The following is a 19,596-nucleotide window of genomic DNA, read 5'->3' on the forward strand; positions in this document are numbered from 1 at the left end:
ACAACAGTCAGGAGTTATGCGAGGATTCCAAGTGTCATTTTCTCTGTCTCATCTCATTCTTTTTTTAAAAAAACATGACTTGGTCCTAGAGGATCACCTGCCCAAATAGCCACTAGCAAAATAGGGGAAGAAGGAGGTGGTGGTGGTGGTGGTGGTGGTGGTGGTGGTGGTGGTGTCTATAAACCAGTGAATGATTCTTCCCAGCCTTTGTCTTACGATGACTGTTGGCTCATGATGGGGTATATCTGCATTCACCACACCAGTGCTTACTTTGACACCAAGAGGGAGGAGGATACATTAGTTTGCCACACTAGACAGAGGAATTTGCAACAGGATCAGACAGCCAAGATCTGCCAGGGCTAAAACCAGCCCCTGCCAGACTCATTGTAATTTGCCCCTTCCTGTCACAAGCAGTGTGTTGTTCTTTTATTATTGACTCCAACTCTCAGATATCCCAGTCAAGGATGGAAAATTCAGGGTCAATTTACAAGAGACACATTTTCTACATGGAAGTTTCTTCTGTGCAGGTGTTGTGCAGAAACCCATGTGTAGTGACTGCCAGGGGCATAGCAAGGTTGGAATGGGCCAAGATGAGATTTTTAAATGGGCCCCCAGCCCCTCATAATCCAGGGCCTCCACACACCCCAGGCCCCCAAGGATTTAAGTCTGATATTTCAAAATAAGTATGCTGACTGGAAATACATTTCACTGAATACACACATGCACACTTCACAGTATATAGTGATATACACTGAGTACTATATATTTGTGCTACTTTTAATGCCCAGAACACACTAGCAACGCTAATTATTAAAATGGCCCCCTCGCTGCAGATTAGCAAAGGAGACTTTCAACCATGCTGGGTGAGCCTATGTTTGTTTTCTCAGAATTCTGAACAAATTCAGTAAAGTTTGATTCCAGGAGGTTTTTCACAGGAGGCTTTTAAAGTGCTTTAACACACATCTCCTCTGGAATGGAGGTGCTGCATTCACATGTTGGCCAGATTTACCCTGAAGTCCCTGCAAATTATTGGGGAGCAGTTCACACACAAGAAAAATAAAATAAAAATAAAATAAAATAAAAGCACAACACATGCTTCACAGTTCTCACTCAGACCTTCTGGGTTGCAAAAAAAAAACTTGAACATAAGTGTATTTATGAATGAATGAATGAATGAATGAATGAAAATAAATAAAATATACTTGTTCCAGAAGTTTTGTAATTTTCTGCCCTGAAACAAGCCACTTATAGGCCTTTTTAGATAGTTTTTGTTTTTAAAGCCAGCACATTTTCCAGTCTGTTTTAAATTAAATATTCAGAGACTTCTCAGTCTCACCCCACCCCCCATATCAAAGCCCTATGGCAAGCAGATTCCTATAGGGGTGGGGGGACCACAAAAAGGAATTCACAGCCTACCTGGCAAAAGCTGTGCTGGATGGTCTGGTCTGCTGCAGGGAGGGTCTGCTGCAGAGAACTCTGCCTGCCTCCTCCTTCCTGGCTTGCTTGGCCTGCCGAGTTCAGGGTTCAGGGAGGCCTACTCAGAGGCCTCTCTGGAAGCCCCGCCCACCCGCCGATCAGCTGAGAGGCAGGGAGAGAAGAGCTCTGCAGTTTGCAAGCCTTGCCGATCCTAGGCCTCACCGATCAGCCGGAGCTGGAGGCAAGTGGCTGAGGGGCCCTGGGGCTGGGCAGGTGGGCAATGGGGTGGGGGTAGCAGGAACTGGCATGGTGCCCCCACCTCAGTGGCACCTAGGGCAGGTGCCCTGCCTGCCCCCCCCCCCCCAGTTCCGCCTATGAAAGACTGCCTTACTACGTGGAGAAATTGAGGAAGACATCTCTATGCAACAACCACCAGGCTTTGAAGAACCTGGAAAAGAGGCTTGTGTGCAAACTTCAAAATAGCATCTATGTCTTAAAGCATGCTGCTAGAAAAGCTAACCCAACTGCTGCTCAAGAAGGGGTTCACACAAGGACAAGCTGTCCCCTACCTATACTCATTATTCAGAGACAATAAATGGACTTACATCCTGAGTTATGTTCATGACCTGATTATTGCATATGAGGAAAAGCAAGACAGCCATGAGGTTGTACAGCACCTGAATAAGGAAATAGAGGTGAATGAATTCGGAAGCGTCTCCTGTCTTGGCATTCAAATAGAAAGAGAAGGGGATGGGAAATTCTTTCTCAACCAGAATCAGAAAATAAAGGATCTTTTGAATGCCTGGGATTGACAGATGTCAATGAAGTCAATACACCAATGGATACAAATTTTCTGAAGCAAGATGGAGATGGTGAACCTTTGCCAACCAACAGCCAATATGGAAAAGCAAGTGGCAAACTTCTTTATATAGCCACAGTGACAAGGCCAGATATTGTTGCAGCAGAGAGAATCCTAAGCAGAAAAGTAAGTGCACCAACCAAGAATGATTGGACTGCAGTCAAAAGGCTGGGGTCTGGGGAGATACCTGAAGGGTACCACACACAACGCATTAGAGATTCTAGCAAGCAGCAACTCCAGACTAGTGGGAAACATGGACACAGATTGGGCTGAAGACAAGGCTGATTGCAAGTCCACCAGTGGACACCTGTTTTTCTATGGAGACACAGCCAAAAGTTGGACTAGCCAGAAGCCGTCACTTGTTGCACTCTCAGCCACAGAAGCAGAGTGCATATCAGCCACTGAAGCGTGCAAGGAAGCTGTGTTCATACACAAACTACTGCTGGACTTTGTGATTGAAGAACCAATGCCTACAAAGATGTTTGAAGACAACCAAAGTTGTATTCAGGTCTCACTTATGGAGAAAGTCAAATCTCGAACAAAGCACCTTGACACAAAGCACCACAATGTTCGAGATGCACAAGAAAATGGGCTGGTCAAGTTGAAGTACTGCCCAACTGAAGAGATGGTGGTACATGGACTGACCACGCCACTACCAAGAGATTGGTACCAGAAGCTTTGTGAGAAGATAGGAGTCGTGAACCGGTGCAACAGGCAATGAGAAGGGGTGTTCGAGATCCAGCTCCAGATGGCATCGACCTTTTGCACCTGTAACCCAAATAACCTCTAGGGACATTGGGAGCAGAGATAAATAGTTAGGGTCTCCTTCTCTTTCCTGTTTATCTCTGCCTAGAAGAACCCTCTAATGTACTCAGGAACTTCCTGAGAATGACTTCTTTCTTCTTCCCAGAATGCTTCTAGCTCTCTCTCTCGCTCTCTCTCGCTCTATGAGCACCATGTAGCCAGTGGTTAGATATAGGTATTTCCTATCATCATGGATGTCTGAATAACGTAGATTAGTTTAACCTTACATGAATCTCCATGTTTAACATTTACAAGCTGTTGCCCCTGAGACTCTGTTAACATCTGCTATAATGGAAGTAAGTTAGCTCCTGAAATACTCTGCTATATAAGTAATTACCCATAACAAGGCCTAGTTCTCCCTCAAATCCCATCACTATAGTCATAAAAAAGAAAAACATGTCTCTGAGCACAGATAAATTGTTTACCTTTCAGCAGCCAAACCTAATGCACACATTCACATCTGGCATTTGGGGAAAATCTCTTCTAAAGGGTATGCTATCCAGGTAAGATTCAGCTTTATCGCTTCTCCAATCCCAATGCTGGTCATTCTTTTCATATAAATGCAAGGTCCTGATTGGCAGACCATAACAATATATTTAAACAAAAAGGGAAGGAGTGACAAATTCGACCAAACATTGCCTTTCAAGATTATCCTCACTTGTCAGTGGTTCAGAGCTCATGTGCCACAAAGCAGTAAAGGGTTATTATTTTTACATTCATGTAAACATCAGGTTCTTGTGCCATTGCAATCTGATTTAAACCACATTTCAGCAGCAAACGTTCCACACAACTAGACCAAGAAGATTCAGAATATCCTTGGGCTGCACTAGGCTTTGCAGCACATTTAACTCATCATACTAAAGCCTTTGGTGCATCACGTGGTAGCAGAAATGATGTCATTTATCTTCTGGCACAGCCTATGCCAGAGAGGATCTACTATGCAAATGTTTGAGGCCTCACAGCCATGCTAGGCTTCTTATGGCAAACTCAGTGGAACCTTGATTAAAAAAAAAAATCCTGCCAAAATACTCCCAATTTCATGTACCTGCGTGATAATAGATCACTTTTAACAAATTGCTTGATAAACAGTAACCAGTTCCACTTTTTGCTTCATTTTAAGATCTATCCTTTCAGAGACGTGTTTCAGCACATGGCTCTTTACGCAAACAAAGTGCTTCATGGGACTCAGCCTTAAGGATATTATTATTCTCTTTTTAATTTTAAAAAAGGTAACTATTAAATACATGCCCTTGATAATCAAATCAGAAATCATTATGGAAATTATGTATTCTCTTTTAACATTTTGATGTTTCTCCTCATTTTTATGTTATTCCATAGAGCTTAGTACTCCATTTCTAAATTCGGCTGAAGGAGCGTAATGCATATGCTAGGCAAGCTTGCTTGGGAGAGAATTCCACAAGCAGGCCAGAAAAACCAAAAGGCCCTCTACCCCCTCACTGTAGTATGTATGTCCTGTTTCTTTAAAATTAGGTTGTGTTTGGTTGAGTGTGGCTTATCTTTCTGTTTTCTAAGTGCAAGCTGCCCAGAGTTTGTTGCAGTCTTGTCTGAATAAAGAAGGCTTCTAAACCTACATTGTTTCCTGCTCCTTGAGGCCAACAAAGTGACTGACAGTGAGTATGCCTAACCATCTTACCTAGGGGAAGAAAGTACATGGTGTAAGAAGTGGGCCTGCACCTTTAGCAAGCTTGAAGTATTCTCCACAGGAGGCCTAGACTTGGAGAAACACAATAATACTGGAAGTTTTTAAGCCCCCTTCTGGGGGCTTAATATGCAGTTCTTTTCCATTGCATTGATAAGGCATTAGAAATATATAACAACATGCAGAATGTTTATGTAGATTCTGCCAGGAAGACCTTGGAAGAGGCCTTGAGAACTTTTAGAACTTTTGGGGGCTATTCCCACGATCAGGAAAAATCGGGCTAGGAAAGCCTAGCCCGATTTTTCTCGATCGTCAGAATCACCGGGCTCGGCTGTGAGCCCGGTGGTTCTGGAGCGGGTTACCCACTCAAGAACCCCTGCCCCAAAACCAGGTTTGCGGAGCAAGCGCTCTGCAAACCTGTTTTTTTTAATCATGAGTAGCCACAGCTCAGCTTTGCTCCACACCTACTCATGAGTAGACCTCTGGAGGGGAGGTAAAAAGCTGCCTCCCAGAGGTCTCCCCAGTATGCCCTGCACGCTCGTAGTATGCCCTGCATACTACGAGCTTCCTACTGTTCCATACTGCTTCCTTGTATGCCCTGCACGCACGCCATACTGCTTCCTTGTATGCCCTGCACGCTTCCTACTACTCTTCCATACTGCTTCCTTGTATGCCCTGCACGCTCGTGCAGGGCATACTGGGGCTTCCGGGGGCCACATGGCCCCCGAGCTCCCCAGCCCCCACTGGCTCCGTCTCGGAGCCAGCAATTATGTGGGCGGCTAATCCAGCCACCCAGGGATCCCTCCCCGCTCGTAAGCGGGGAGAGCGAGCTTAGCCCGCTCTTCCCGCTCACCACCCCAAACTGGGTCTCACGGATCGTGAGACCCGGTCCATAGTGTGTCAAAGAAAAACCCAATGTTTGAACGTTATCAATTCTGACAGATCAGATATGTTGAAGCAGATGGAATAGATTGTTTTGTTACCCAGTTAAGAAGTAAAGCACAAGATTGTGAGTTTGGAGCCTCCGAAGACCTGACGATAAGAGTTAACATTGTTTTCAGTATTCCTGATTGCAAACTGAAGGAAAAATTGTTAGGGCATTCAGATCGTACACTCTGCAATAGATATTTGCAGAGCTCAAGCCCTTACTCATGCACAAGCACTTGCGATGGCCACTAAGACTCCAATGCCTGTGCATGTAGTAAGCCAGAAGGAAATGCAAGCCCCTCTACTGCAGAAGGCAAGGAAAACTTCAGTAAAGCAAACAGCTTTAAGAGACAAGTTGTCAATGCTGAATTATTCTTGCAACAGGTGTGGAGACATGCATAAGCCTAGGGATTGTCCAGCTTTTGGTGCTACATGCTACAAATGTGATGGGTGAAATCATTTTGCAATGATTTACATGGTGATCCCAACAAGAAAAATGTTTAAATTCCTTGTTTATGGGGATGATACCAGCACCCCAAACTACAGGGGATTCACCATGGTTCACTGCTGTTGACATAGCAGGTGTGACTGTGTCATGTAAACTTGCTACTAGAGCTGAGACAAATACCATACCTGAAAATATAGTCTCCTCTTTACCATTAAGTGTGCAGAGAGTACCAGTGGGTGTGATCCTTTTGGCCTTTGGGGGAGCCAAGATCAAGCCTAGGAGTGCAATTACAGCACATTGCAAGGCTGGTTCTCATGACACTACTTTAAAATTTTATATCACAGGAGATTATGACCCACCTTTATTAGGCCGGCAAGCCTATATTGCACTTACATAGGAACATAGGAAGCTGCCATATACTGAGTCAGACCATTGGTCTATCTAGCTCAGAATTGTCTTCACAGACTGGCAGCGGCTTCTCCAAGGTTGCAGGCAGGAATCTCTCACAGTCCTATCTTGGAGAAGCCAGGGAGGGAACTTCAAACCTTCTGCTCTTCCCAGAGCAGCTCCATCCCCTGAGGGAATATCTTACAGTACTCACACTTCTAGTCTCCTATGCGTATGCAACCAGGGCAGACCCTGCTTAGCTAAGGGGACAAGTCATGCTTGCTACCACAAGACCAGCTCTCCTCAAGACCAGCTCTCCATTTGATCTTATAAGGAAAGTACACAAAGTGACTCCTGTAATGGTCACTAAGAATGACCAGCTGAAGACATTCTCTGATGTTTTTGAGGGGCTTGGTCAGTTCCTAGGGTCTTGTCACATTTATGTAAATCCTCAGGTACCACCAGTGATTCATGGGTGTCATAAAATTCCATATACTATACTGCCCATACTTAAAGATACTTTAGGGAATCCCGCCGTGGGAGCACCAGGCTCACCTGCGAGCCAGGTGGTTCCCACGATCTCTGGACGGCAGGCTAAGCTCCCCTAGCCCATTCAATACTTCATGGGGTTGTCCATTTCAATAGGCTACCCTTTGGAATTAAATCAGCAAGTGAAGTTTTCCAGCAGAAAAACTATGAGTGTTTTGGTGATATATTCGAGGTACATATTAAAGCAGATGACATGATATTAGTGCCTTCAACAAAGGCAGAACACAATGCAATTCTTAAACAAGTTTTGACAAGAGCATGTGAAAGAGGTATAAAGTTCAATCCAACTAAAGTTCAGTATTTGGTTGATAAAGTCAAGTACATGGGACATGTTTTTATCAAAAGATGGTGTGCAGCCTGATGATGACAAAGTACAAGCAATAAGACAAATGCTTTCACCAGTAGATGAGAAAGGTGTCCAGAGACTTTTGGAAACAATGCAATAGATTTCTCAGCATATTTTTAATGAATCTGTTCTTACCTCACCCTTGAGAGCCCTTTTACAAAAGGATGTTATTTGGCAATGGGACTCAGTTCATCATCAAGCCTTTGAAAACCTGAAGTCAGTTATTTCAATAGCCCTAGTGCTTCAATTTGTTTGATCCTAAGGAACAATTATATGTTCAGGCAGATGCATCCAGAGATGCCTTAGGTGCATGTCTGTTTCAGAAAGACCAGCACATCGCATACACCTAGAGGGCCCTGACCATGCCTGAAAAGAATTATGCACAAATTGAGAAGACGCTCTTGGCTATTGTCTTTGCTATGAGAAAGTTTCATCAGTATTTGTCTTGTGCACCCGTACTTGTTCAGTCAGACCATAAACCTTGGAAGCCATATCTGCTAAATCCATTGGACAAGCTCCACTAGACTACAATGGATGCTGTTGCAGCTTCAAAAATATGACATACATATTTTTTACACTAAGGGCAAGAATATGTTTATAGCAGACACATTGTCGAGAGCATCTCCGTCCAACTCATCGAATGATTATGATGATGTAAACCTAGATGAGAAGGTTGTTTATGGGCTAAAAGAGATCGATCCTTTTGGTGAGCAGTTACTCCATCAGTTGCAAGAGTGTACTAATGTTGACTCAATTCTTCAAGGTCTTAATGTCCAGCATTTCAATGACTGGTCATGGAAGAGGAAACAAGTTAAGCCCAAGCTCAGAGTGTATTGGCCCTTGGAAGGGCCAATTAGGATTGAAAATGACTTATTAATGACTAGCTCAAAGATTCTCTCATGCACCTCTCACAAGATGCATGAGAGAAGAGGTTGAAATGATTGCAACTATCACATCAAGGGGTTCAGCAAACAAAAGCTAAAGCCTGCTCCCCCATCTACTGGCCAAATATGAATACCCACAGAGAACAGTGGACGAGGAATTGCCCACAATGTCAGGCAGTGCGGCCCAATAATCACAGGGAGTCTACGATACTCACAAGATACCTGATCTTCCTTGGTTAAATGTGGCAGCAGATATATTTGAGCAAAAGGGCCATTCCTACCATCTAATAACAGATTACTACTCTAAATATCCTGAAGTTCTCCATCTCCCTGATAAATCAGCCTCTACAGTTGTGGCACAGATGAAAGCCATATTTGCCTGTCATGGTATCCCAAAGAAGACTATTTCAGATCATGTGCCTTTTGCAAGCAGAGTGATGAAACAGTTTGCTGAGGAGTGGGGCATCATCCTGACTCATTCAAGCCCCAAGTATCCTCAGTCAAATGGGCTGGTGGAGCATATGGTTCAGACTCTCAAGCATATGCTTAGAAAGGCAATGCAGAATGGCACAGGTCCTGATTTGGCTTTACTTTTTAAAAGGAATATGCCAGACATGGGCCTTTCTTTTGCACCAGCTCAGCTGTTGATTGAGCAACTTCTATGCAGCACATTACCGGCTATAACAAAAGTATTGCCCCTACACCGACTACTGGAGTCTCAGTGCGTTTACGTCAACTTCAACAGCGGCAAAAGTTGTACTATGATAAAGGGACCTCTACCTTGCCACCATTTCAGGTTGGCGAAAAGGTCTACATGCAGACAAAGACAGGTCGGATACCAGCTACTGTCACAGCCAGGAGAGATGAGCCACGAGCAAACACATTTGGTGCTTTTAATGACCATGCCTGTGTGCAGACAGTTCACAGGCCTAGGCTTCCATGACCAAGATGCTTCTTGGCCTAGAAGGACTGTGTCCACTGCTTGACCAGCAGAGTGCCCTGCTACAGGGAAGCCTTTGCATAGCCCTTGTCAGTGCTATTCGCTTGCACACTAGGTGCACTAGCGCTGCCAGCGGAGGCAAGGAGATCTGGGTGATGCTGCCGCATGTGTTGCCACATGGAGGTTGTCCCCAGATGCTTAGCATCCTTCCCCCCCGCCCCACTGACCTGTGCCCTACGGTGAACCCAGCAAGCAGTGGTTGAGGCATTTTGAGGGATTTCCAAATGCCACCAAACATCACTGCTCTGGTTGGCCTCCGATGTCCTGGATGCTATCTTGGGCCTATGTTTGGTAACGGCAGGTCATTGGGGGCTGCTGGCTGCCCACTGCCATCACTCACCCCTCTTCTATCCTGCCAGCCTGAAGGGCATGGCTGAGGCTGGGGGGGCACACCTTCCACAGAAGCAGACCCTTCCTCAGAGTCAGACTTGGCCCTGGAGGACCTAGAACTAGACTCCATCACGACTGGTGGTTGGGCATCATCGGGGGCCCCCACTGAGTGGCAAGAGGAATGGCGGGGGGCAAGAGAGAGGGAATGTCTGGCTGCACTCCCAGCCATCGAGCCCCTGCCCTCCACCCCCACCATGGAAGCAGCTTTCCTGGCAGAAGAGCCCCCCCACACACACACTACCAGGCTCTGCACGGGACAGCAGCACTGGCAGTGCACCTGGGCCTGACTCAGTGGCAGCAGTCTCCTCTAGATAGGAGAGCCTTTGCCCCACCACCTCTCCGGGGGCAAAGAATTCACCAATGGGGATCTGTGGGACCCCGTGTCATCCTCTCTGCCCCCCACCCCAGCTGGGACACCCCTACCACCTCTACATGCCACCCTGCTATGGGCCTTGCTCGCAACATGAAGCTCAGACATCTTCCCAATCCCCGGAGGCTTTTAAAAAAATTTTGAGGGGGGGGATCAAAAATCAACCCTATCCCCCCCAAAAAAACCTTAATTAAACAAACCTACCTACCCACCCACTCCACCCACAACAGGAACACAATACAATGGGAGGCAACTAAGGTGGACTTGTAAAAACAAGAGAGAACCTGTAAAAAAAAAAAGCACAGAAAATACCTCCCCCAAACCCAACCAAGGAGGCCCTATTTAATAGAAACTAAGGACAAAGCGGGCACCAAGAAACAATCACTTACCGCCTCATCCTGAAGTCTTCTGCCCCACACACCGGTCGGGAGGGGGAAGCCTGACCAGTGGCAGGCTGGCAGCACACTTCCTCCTTTGGGAGCCCCCACCCTTGCCCTCCCCCAGGACCAATAGGGTGCCAGTTCTGCTCCTCTCCTCACAGTGCTGAACCAGTGCACAATCCTCCATTCATGCACATCCCTAGAAGCTGGTCCCTTCCCCCATGTTTCAGATCACACATTATTCAGAAGCAACTATAGGGACATACAAGCTGCACTGACACTGCCCTGGGGTCCCAGGAGAAAGGGTGGTATGCAGTTGTCAACAAACTCAACACATGGAGGAGGAATAGGCCTGTGCCTTGTGGACTTGCCCCAGCACTCAGGTGCCTCTCAGGACTGAAATGCCAACATCTGTGCACTCTGATGTCAAGCCCATGCACACCAAACAATATGGATGATGTCTTTCCATGCCAGTGGGAACCTCAATGTTCAGGGTTTTCACTAGCCTGGGAAGGTTATGTGCATATGATTGTACATATGCAAGACACACCTGACTGACTGACTGACTGACTGACTTGCATTTTTTTAATACCATCAAATCAATAATATTACTTGTAAAAATTATTGACAACTAAAAACCACCTTTAAAATTACATTCTCTACAATGTGCAGATATCAGGGGTTGGAGGCACAGTTCTCCTGAATGTGCATCACAGAATGTATATTTGAATTAACAATTCTATCTCTTGTTATGATCCATATGGATGCATAACCAGAGCACCTGTGGGCAAGAGATTTACTGGCAGACTCAGGGTAACCCACAGATGTGTCATTTTCATCAAAATCTGTTGGGGGGGGACTAAGGGCCCCCCAAAAACCCCAAACTGCCCAGATGAAACTCAATGGAGTGGAATGTTCACAGACACAAAATGCATTTAACAATCAGGTGGCCAGAACTAATGGAACTCAGTGGCGAGGAGTGGGGGAAGGAGGGCTTGAACAAAAGAGTAGGAAGTTTCTCAGCTTGAAGCATAGTCCTTCAAGACAGTCACAACAGGATGTAAAGGAGCTGGGACTGAGTGCCGGCGCCGAACTCCATTGTTCACACATGAAGTAATGCCCAAAGAGCAGGGACTCCTGTCTTTGTTGCTAACTTTTGTTTTTTCACCATGCTCAGCCACAAGCTCGGGTAATACAGGTGAAACTCGAAAAATTAGAATATCGTGCAAAAGTTCATTAATTTCAGTAATGCAAATTAAAAGGTGAAACTGATATATGAGATAGACGCATTACATGCAAAGCGAGATAAGTCAAGCCTTAATTTGTTATAATTGTGATGATCATGGCGTACAGCTCATGAAAACCCCAAATCCACAATCCCAGAAAATTAGAATATAATTTTAGTAATCCCATGGTCATTGAACCAGGTTTTGGTACTTTTGGCAGTGTGGGCAGGTGCCAAGTCCTGCTGGAAAATGAAGTCAGCATCCCCATACAGCTCGTCTGCAGAAGGAAGCATGAAGTGCTCCAAAATCTCCTGATTGACGGCTGCGTTGACCCTGGACTTAATGAAGCACAGTAGACCAACACCAGCAGATGACATGGCTCCCCAAATCAACACAGACTGTGGAAACTTCACACTGGACTTCAAGCATCTTGCATTGTGTGCCTCTCCATTCTTCCTCCAGACTCTGGGTCCTTGGTTTCCAAATGAGATGCAAAAGTTGCTCTCATCAGAAAAGAGGACTTTGGACCACGGAGCAACAGACCAGTTCTTTTTTTCTTGAGCCCAGGTAAGACACTTCTGACATTGTTTGTTGTTCAGGAGCGGCTTGACAAGAGGAATACAACATTTGAAGCCCATGTCCAGGATCCGTCTGTGTGTGGTGGCTCTTGATGCACTAACTCCAGCCTCAGTCCACTCCTTGTGAAAGTCCCCAACACTTTTGAATGGCCTTTTCCTGACAATCCTCTCCAGGCTGCGGTCATCCCTGCTGCTTGTGCACCTTTTTCTTCCACACTTTTCCCTTCCACATAACTTTCTATTAATGTGCTTTGATACAGCACTTTGGGAACATCCAACTTCTTTTGCAATTACCTTTTGAGGCTTTCCCTCCTTATGGAGGGTGTCAATGATGGTTTTCTGCACAACTGTCAAGTCAGCAGTCTTTCCCATGATTGTGATTCCTAATGAACCAGACTGAGAGACCATTTAAAGGCTCAGGAACCCTTTGCAGGTGTTATGGATTGATTAGCTGATTGGAGTGGGACACCTGGAGCCTAGACTGTTGAACCTTTTCACAATATTCTAATTTTATGGGATTGTGGATTTGGGGTTCTCATGAGCTGTACGCCATGATCATCACAATTATAACAAATTAAGGCTTGACTTATCTCGCTTTGCATGTAATGCATCTATCTCATATATCAGTTTCACCTTTTAATTTGCATTACTGAAATTAATGAACTTTTGCACGATATTCTAATTTTTCAAGTTTCACCTGTATATGCACATAAGAGATATTCAGCAATTGCTGCAGGCCCATATCTGTACCCCTTATATTTCTGATAAGTGCATTGGTTCTACCCACTGAGTGTCTTATTATCAACAATTCATTGTACTTCAGCTGAGACAAAACCAAGAAATTTGAGATAGATGGTTAACAAATAAGGGTTTGGGGGGTTGTTGCGAGTTGTAGGTGAGTCCTGGGTTTGAAGAGGATGATGACTACTATATTAAGATATAGATGCCACAAATCTAGACATCTATATCTTAATACAATATAAGGTAAAGGGTGCCGTCGAGTTGGTTTCAACTCCTGGTGACCACAGAGCCCTGTGGTTGACTCTGGTAGAATACAGAAATGGTTTACCATTGCCATCTCCCACACAGTATGAGATGATGCCATTCAGCATCTTCATATATCATTGTTACCTGATATAGGTGTTTCCCATAGTCTGGGAAACATACCAGCAGAGATTTGAACCAGCAACCTCTGGCTTCCTAGTCAAGTCGTTTCCCCACTGTGCCATTAAGTGGCTAATACAATATACAAAGTCACAAATATTTTCCTTCAACAAAGGGTTTCTCTCTCCTGAGTTGACAACATTATGACATCTAAAATAACTAGTGCTCTTAACATGCTCTGATTTTTTAAAAATTAAATTTCATGCAAGCCTGAGGCGCTCTTCAAATCTCTTAACCATTTAAGAGATAGGCAGATCTGCACTGGACCACAATATAATGAAGAAAATGCTCATGCTGAAACAGTAGCTTTTGAAAAGAGGGGGGGGAAACAGATTGCGAATGCTGTAACAGAAAAGCACAATTGAGTACTTAGCTCCACTTTTAGTGAAATGAGCTCATGTTCATTTAGAGAATACCAAACATGTTTGTAAAATGTATTCTCTAAATAATAAAAAAGCAAATTATAAGAATTAAATAAAGCATTCTCTGTATATTGTAATTTCAATATGTTTATCACTGCAGAAAAAAGTAAATATAGAACACTGTCAGATTAATTATACAATTCATCTAATGAAACAACACAAGGCATAATTGTGATAATGTATCATAATGTAACAACTGATAACTCTGATACATGACACCTTCTTCGCACTCAGTTGAGCATCATGCCTAATCACATCTCTCTGTGTTGCAGCAAATAGAATGAACTTATTTGTCCCTGAAATATTTTAGACTGTCATTTCTTCATGGTTCATGCCCACAGCACTAATGGTCATTATAGCTAATAGTGAAATATCTATACGGAAGAATACTTTCCCATGTCATTGTACATAATACAAGTATCTCTTAACCTTAAAAAAGCACAGTACAGGGTGGGGGGGAATGTCATAGTAACATATTCAAACCCTGGCAGCTATACAAAATACTGAAATCATGAAAAACCATTTATACCCATTCATAGTCCTAAAAAATGCTACACTGATTCCATATATCTTGTTACGGAAGTGTGTTGCAGAAAAACACTTGTATCTTGGGGGTTATCAGACTGTTCTTATTCTATATGGCAAATCCAGCATTAGGTCCAACATATCCACAAATATAAGGCTTGATCTATAGTTCATAAAGCACTGACAAAGCTGCAGCTTCTTCAGCTTCAATCCAGGGGAGGTTTTCAGAGGCTCGTTACTTTCAGGGCTTGTTGATTCAAGACCAAGAATCATTGATTTAGAGCAGGGGTCAGCAACCTACCCAAAGCGGCACATGGAATTATTTTTAGTAGCACTTGCACTGCTAGGAAGAGCAGCCACTATGAAGCCTGCTGATTGTCTCCTGCTGGCATGTCACTGCATGCTGTGGAGGTCTCTCTGGCTGGCTGACCCTCTCTCTTGAACACACTCTGAAAAAGTGAACGAGAGAGAGAGAGAGAGAGAGAGAGAGAGAGAGAGAGAGAGAGAGAGACAACCAACCAGCACAGTCAGAGAGTTCGCCACCACCAATCGTAGATGTCCGCTGCCTGCTACAGCACCCCTCCTTGAGCCACCCCTGAAGACTTGCTACACCTCTTCTGAATGGTTGCCAACCCCTGATTTAGAATTTAGTGTTACTTCAGGACTGTTTCCTGGTAGTGGGGTGCATGGGACCGGCTGCTGCAGTTCGGTTCGAGTCCAAACCAGGCCTGAATTGGACCGGGCCAGTTCAAAATCCCCCCCTTGAACCCCCGCCCCCACAGTCCAGGGGGAGTTGTGAGCTTTTTTCTTTTCTTTTCTTTATTTTCAAGCTTACCCCCTCCAGGAGAGTTGTCCAAGCTGGCAGGAAGGTCCATGGAGGTTACCCCTGCTGGCCTCCCTTAATAGTAAAAAAATCGGCCATTTGGCCATTTTCTGGTCAGTCTTCGGCTCCCCCAACCAGCATGGTGGCCGTTTTGAAGGCTGCCACACTTTTACTTTGGGCCTCTGTGTGGCCTGGGTCATGCCAGGCCACACAGAGGCCCGTTGCGCAGGCATGACAGCCTCCAAAATGGCCACTGCACTGGGAGGGAAAGACTGAAAATTGGCTGAAGAACAGCAGAAAGTTTTGACTAAGGGAGGCTGGTGGGGGCAAGGGGGAGCCTCCACAGATGCCGCCACCACCACCCACCACCTCAGACAACTCCCCGAGAGGAGGTAAGTTTGGAAAAATAATTAAAAATTACAAGAAGAAAAAGGTCACGAAGCCCCCAAACTGGCGGGGGAGGGGTTGGTCCAGGGTCAGGGCAAAAAGGCATTGGTTTGGTTTGACCCCAAACAGTCGAACCAAACTGGTTTGACATTGAACACGTTCAACATCAAACCTGTTTGCACATCCCTATTTCCTAGATCAACAATCTCACCAGAGACTGCTTTAGATGAGAATGGAGTTCTAAAGTGTCTTGCCCACATCCTTGTTTGTACTGTCACATCCTTGTTTGTATAGTCACAAAGGCACTCTATAGAAATTCCTTTGATCTTTGCCTACCTAACGGCCTGACTTCAGTACTGCAGAATCAATTACTGGGAGAAGACACCTATGTTTTGAAAAAGGTCCTCTTTATCCAGAGTTCTGTTTCTGAATTGTAATTTCATGTCAGTGTCCAACTTATCCCTTCTTCAGGAAAACAAATTTAAAAATTTATATCAAATTTGTGTGTGCGTGCATGTGAGTGCATAAATGCATGTGCGTATGTTTCAGCACAAATGAATATAGTTGCAGTACAATCCTGTCCCCATCTTTTCACACACATACAGCAGGATGGAATGAGTGTTCAGCTGAAGCTTAGCATAACCGTTCCCTCTCTTGCCATATCATCACACTGCTGCTGGGTCCTATAGTGCTGCCAGATTATTCACTTCAAGCAGAGATTCTACCAGACTCATCATGGCATCTCCAGTAACCTGCTCATTCCCTAGACTCCTGGTATTGAATCATCTCTGAACAGGTGGGAGTGGCACCAATAGGGCCTGGAATAATCTAAAATATTGTGTTAAATGACTTGGAAGCAGTGTGCAATTACCCACAGCCTATAATGAAAAGCAAGATGGTGACTTCAAGACTGGATCAAGCTCACATACACGTCCTTCCATCCCTGAAGCCATTGAAGGGTCTGGATCTCTACTGCAGCAGTCTCTTTGGTAGTGCCAGCTCTTGGAGTCAAGTCTGTGGAGACCTCCCTCTGTTGACATTTGGTAGACTCATCCCAGCTCAAACAGAGATGCTGTAGGTGCGTCACCCAGAGATGGCTCTAGGGCCTCAACTAAGGGGAACTGTATACAGAAGTAGGCTTTTGTATGTGTATCACTTGCCAGATCACATACTGGTGTCAGGGAGAAGTGCATCTAAAGAGGTATCTTTAGGTATTTTCTAACCATTTTTTCCAGTCAGTGATGTATCCAAAGCAGTTTATGCAAACAATAGCTTCCAGTGCAATACTAATTTAAATGTGCATCCACATTCTCAATGTGCATATGAAAGAGCTTCCAGCTGAAAATAATGGCATGTGGATAGACTGCATTTGGATTTGCATTTCCTTTTTGCCTGCAGTTCTTTGCAATGATATATATTCTATATATCATACAATATATATGCACATGGAAGGCTGCTTTGTGGACCCCTTTGGAATGAGACAAGGAAACATCCTAGTGCAGAAGGATGGGTCAAGGAGGAAAAGAATCCATCTTTTTTGTCCTTCCACTTTTCTTTACCCTTTGCAAATGTAGATCTACATTTACAGTGACATCCTATGCATGTTTATTCCGAAGTTACTATCCTCAGAGGGGCTTACTTTCTAAATAAGTGTGTTTATTAGCAAGCCTTAGTATTAAAATTAAAAAGGATGTTACATTTAATTTATAGTAAAACACACACAAAAGAGGGAAACAGTAAACAAAGTAGGAGCAAGCCACACACATTGCAACATTTTTTTCCCCTGGCTCTCCACTACTTGTGAGATGTAGCGGCAATCTCTCTTGCATGCAAATATGTTGGTCTCATTTCACTTTTGCACATTTGTTTTCATAAATTTTATTCACCTGAGAAAGTGTTTGGATGATAAGACCCGACATTCTTCCTTACTAGATGGTAATTCTTCCAGCACAAGGATAATTGCCTAATGCTTCTCTGTATGCTTTCATGCTCTGTGTAGACGACGCCAGTGAGATGACAGATTTTGTTTTCCCCTCTGGCTTGTGTATGTTTTAACTGTGTCATCTTCTGTCTCCTCTCCAGAAGAGCCAAGAAAAGCAAAGGGGTAATCCAGGGGGTAGACGCGTGCCTAACTCTGTGGGAGACCATCACACTAGGATATTTATGTATAAAAGATACCATAAGTAGATTTGTAACAAGCAAAATGCATTTTGCCAGCTGTGTTCATAAATATATGTTTAGCATTGCCTTTGTAACATATTCTGCATCGACACACAAGAACAAATGCTTGTTACATTTGTTGCAGGCGAGGCAAATAGTGTTTGCTAAAATGTTATCACATGAAAATTCAATGCTCCCATTGCCAGTGAGTGCAGCTCCCGCAGGACAAATAAGGCTACAGTCTGACAACTATTTTAATAAATCAAAACTAACTATGCAGGTGCCAAGATGCACTCTTAAGGCTTTATTTTCATGCTGACTTGGTGCATCAGGTGGATAATCTTTCAGCATGCATTGCAAACAGAAGCACACAAACACAGAGATGCTGCTCCTTTCACCACTATCTACAGAGGTATGTGAACATCCATCCTCCCTTCTAATTTAAACAGCCCAGCATTGGGACACTCTGTCATCATGGTTTCTTCTTGTCAGTAATTGATTTTTTAAAAAACCTTATGAGTGAAAGCAGACATATTAAATGGGATTGCTCTTGTTTGGCTTTTCTGTTATAGACAGGTTAAGCATTAAGAATATGCTCTGGCTGTAGTTCTGATTTGCTCACTCCCATGTATTTAGTCAGTCTCTTTTCTCTGTGTGTCTAGGGAGTCGAGGCTACAAGCCTCTGAAGTCAGTTCAGATGGTTATCTGCCATTTCTCTTTGTAGTGCTCTTCGAGGTCAAATCCATTACAGTGTACACTCCGACTGACTTTGCACACTTAACTCCATTGAGCTTACTACTAGGCACAGAGCTGTGCTCCTCAAAATGTGCTACCCACAGATATAAGAGGTACTTTAATAGCTATGTGCAAGTACAGAAATAGATATATGCCCATCTACAAAAGCAATCTGATTTGTGTCCATAAGCTGTGTCTATACCATGACTGGATATAGATATGCTGGTTTCACAGCCAAAATCAACATTATAGACACAAAACAATAATATCATTGCCTTTGTACTGCCCAAAAGGAAAATTGTTAGTAAAGACCATTAGGTTTAGACTTAAATACAAAAGGCAACATCCAAACCATTGTATTTATCTCAATCTAAGACTAGGTTTTTCCAAGTGTTTTTGGTATTATAAATTGGGAGGTTGTCTTAAATTCTGAGTCCTGTTCTATTTGAATAAATGGAGCTATAACCTATATTTAACACTACTTTTTAAGGGGTTGTCTTAAATTTGGAGTCGTCCTACTTGGGTAAATACAGTAGTTAGTTATGACTAAGCACCATTTAAATTAATGAGATGAGTTAATTATGACAAACCAGTTGCATTCATTTCAAAAGGACTCAGTCATGATGCACTTAGTCTGGATGCTGCCTAATGATCTTAAGCTTTATGAAGCTACCTCTCACTAGTCTCTCATTCATGGTTTGTCATACTATCGGACTAAAGTATAGATCAGAAAATGCATCATTTGCAGCTGCTTTCAACGTGGACACCAGCAACTGAGTAAGTATTTTGTCTTTTGACAACTGAGCTGGTCACTATCCAGTATCATCAAGATCTCTCAACTGTGTTTAGTCCTCCCAGTGTTTTTAGACAGCTTTGAGAAATGCAGATGGAGGATCCGATGTTTGCGGAGCTAATTTATTGATTTCTCAGAGAATCTTCCACAAAGATACCTAATGAAAAACTCTGGGTTTATGTTCATGTTAATGTAATGTTAATAGGAAAATTTTCAAACTCTCTACATGTTAGTCTTTACCTCCCTCACAAAAGAGCTTATGTGTCCCAAATTAAGCTAATTCAAAGTATTCTCTATGCAGATGCTAGAGCTCTTCTCGCAATCAGTGAGACGAGCTCGTGGGCTGTCTGCGGTGAAGAAGGG

This window comes from Hemicordylus capensis, chromosome 1 (genome assembly GCF_027244095.1).
Source record: "Hemicordylus capensis ecotype Gifberg chromosome 1, rHemCap1.1.pri, whole genome shotgun sequence".
NCBI classification, from domain to species: Eukaryota; Metazoa; Chordata; class Lepidosauria; order Squamata; family Cordylidae; genus Hemicordylus; species Hemicordylus capensis.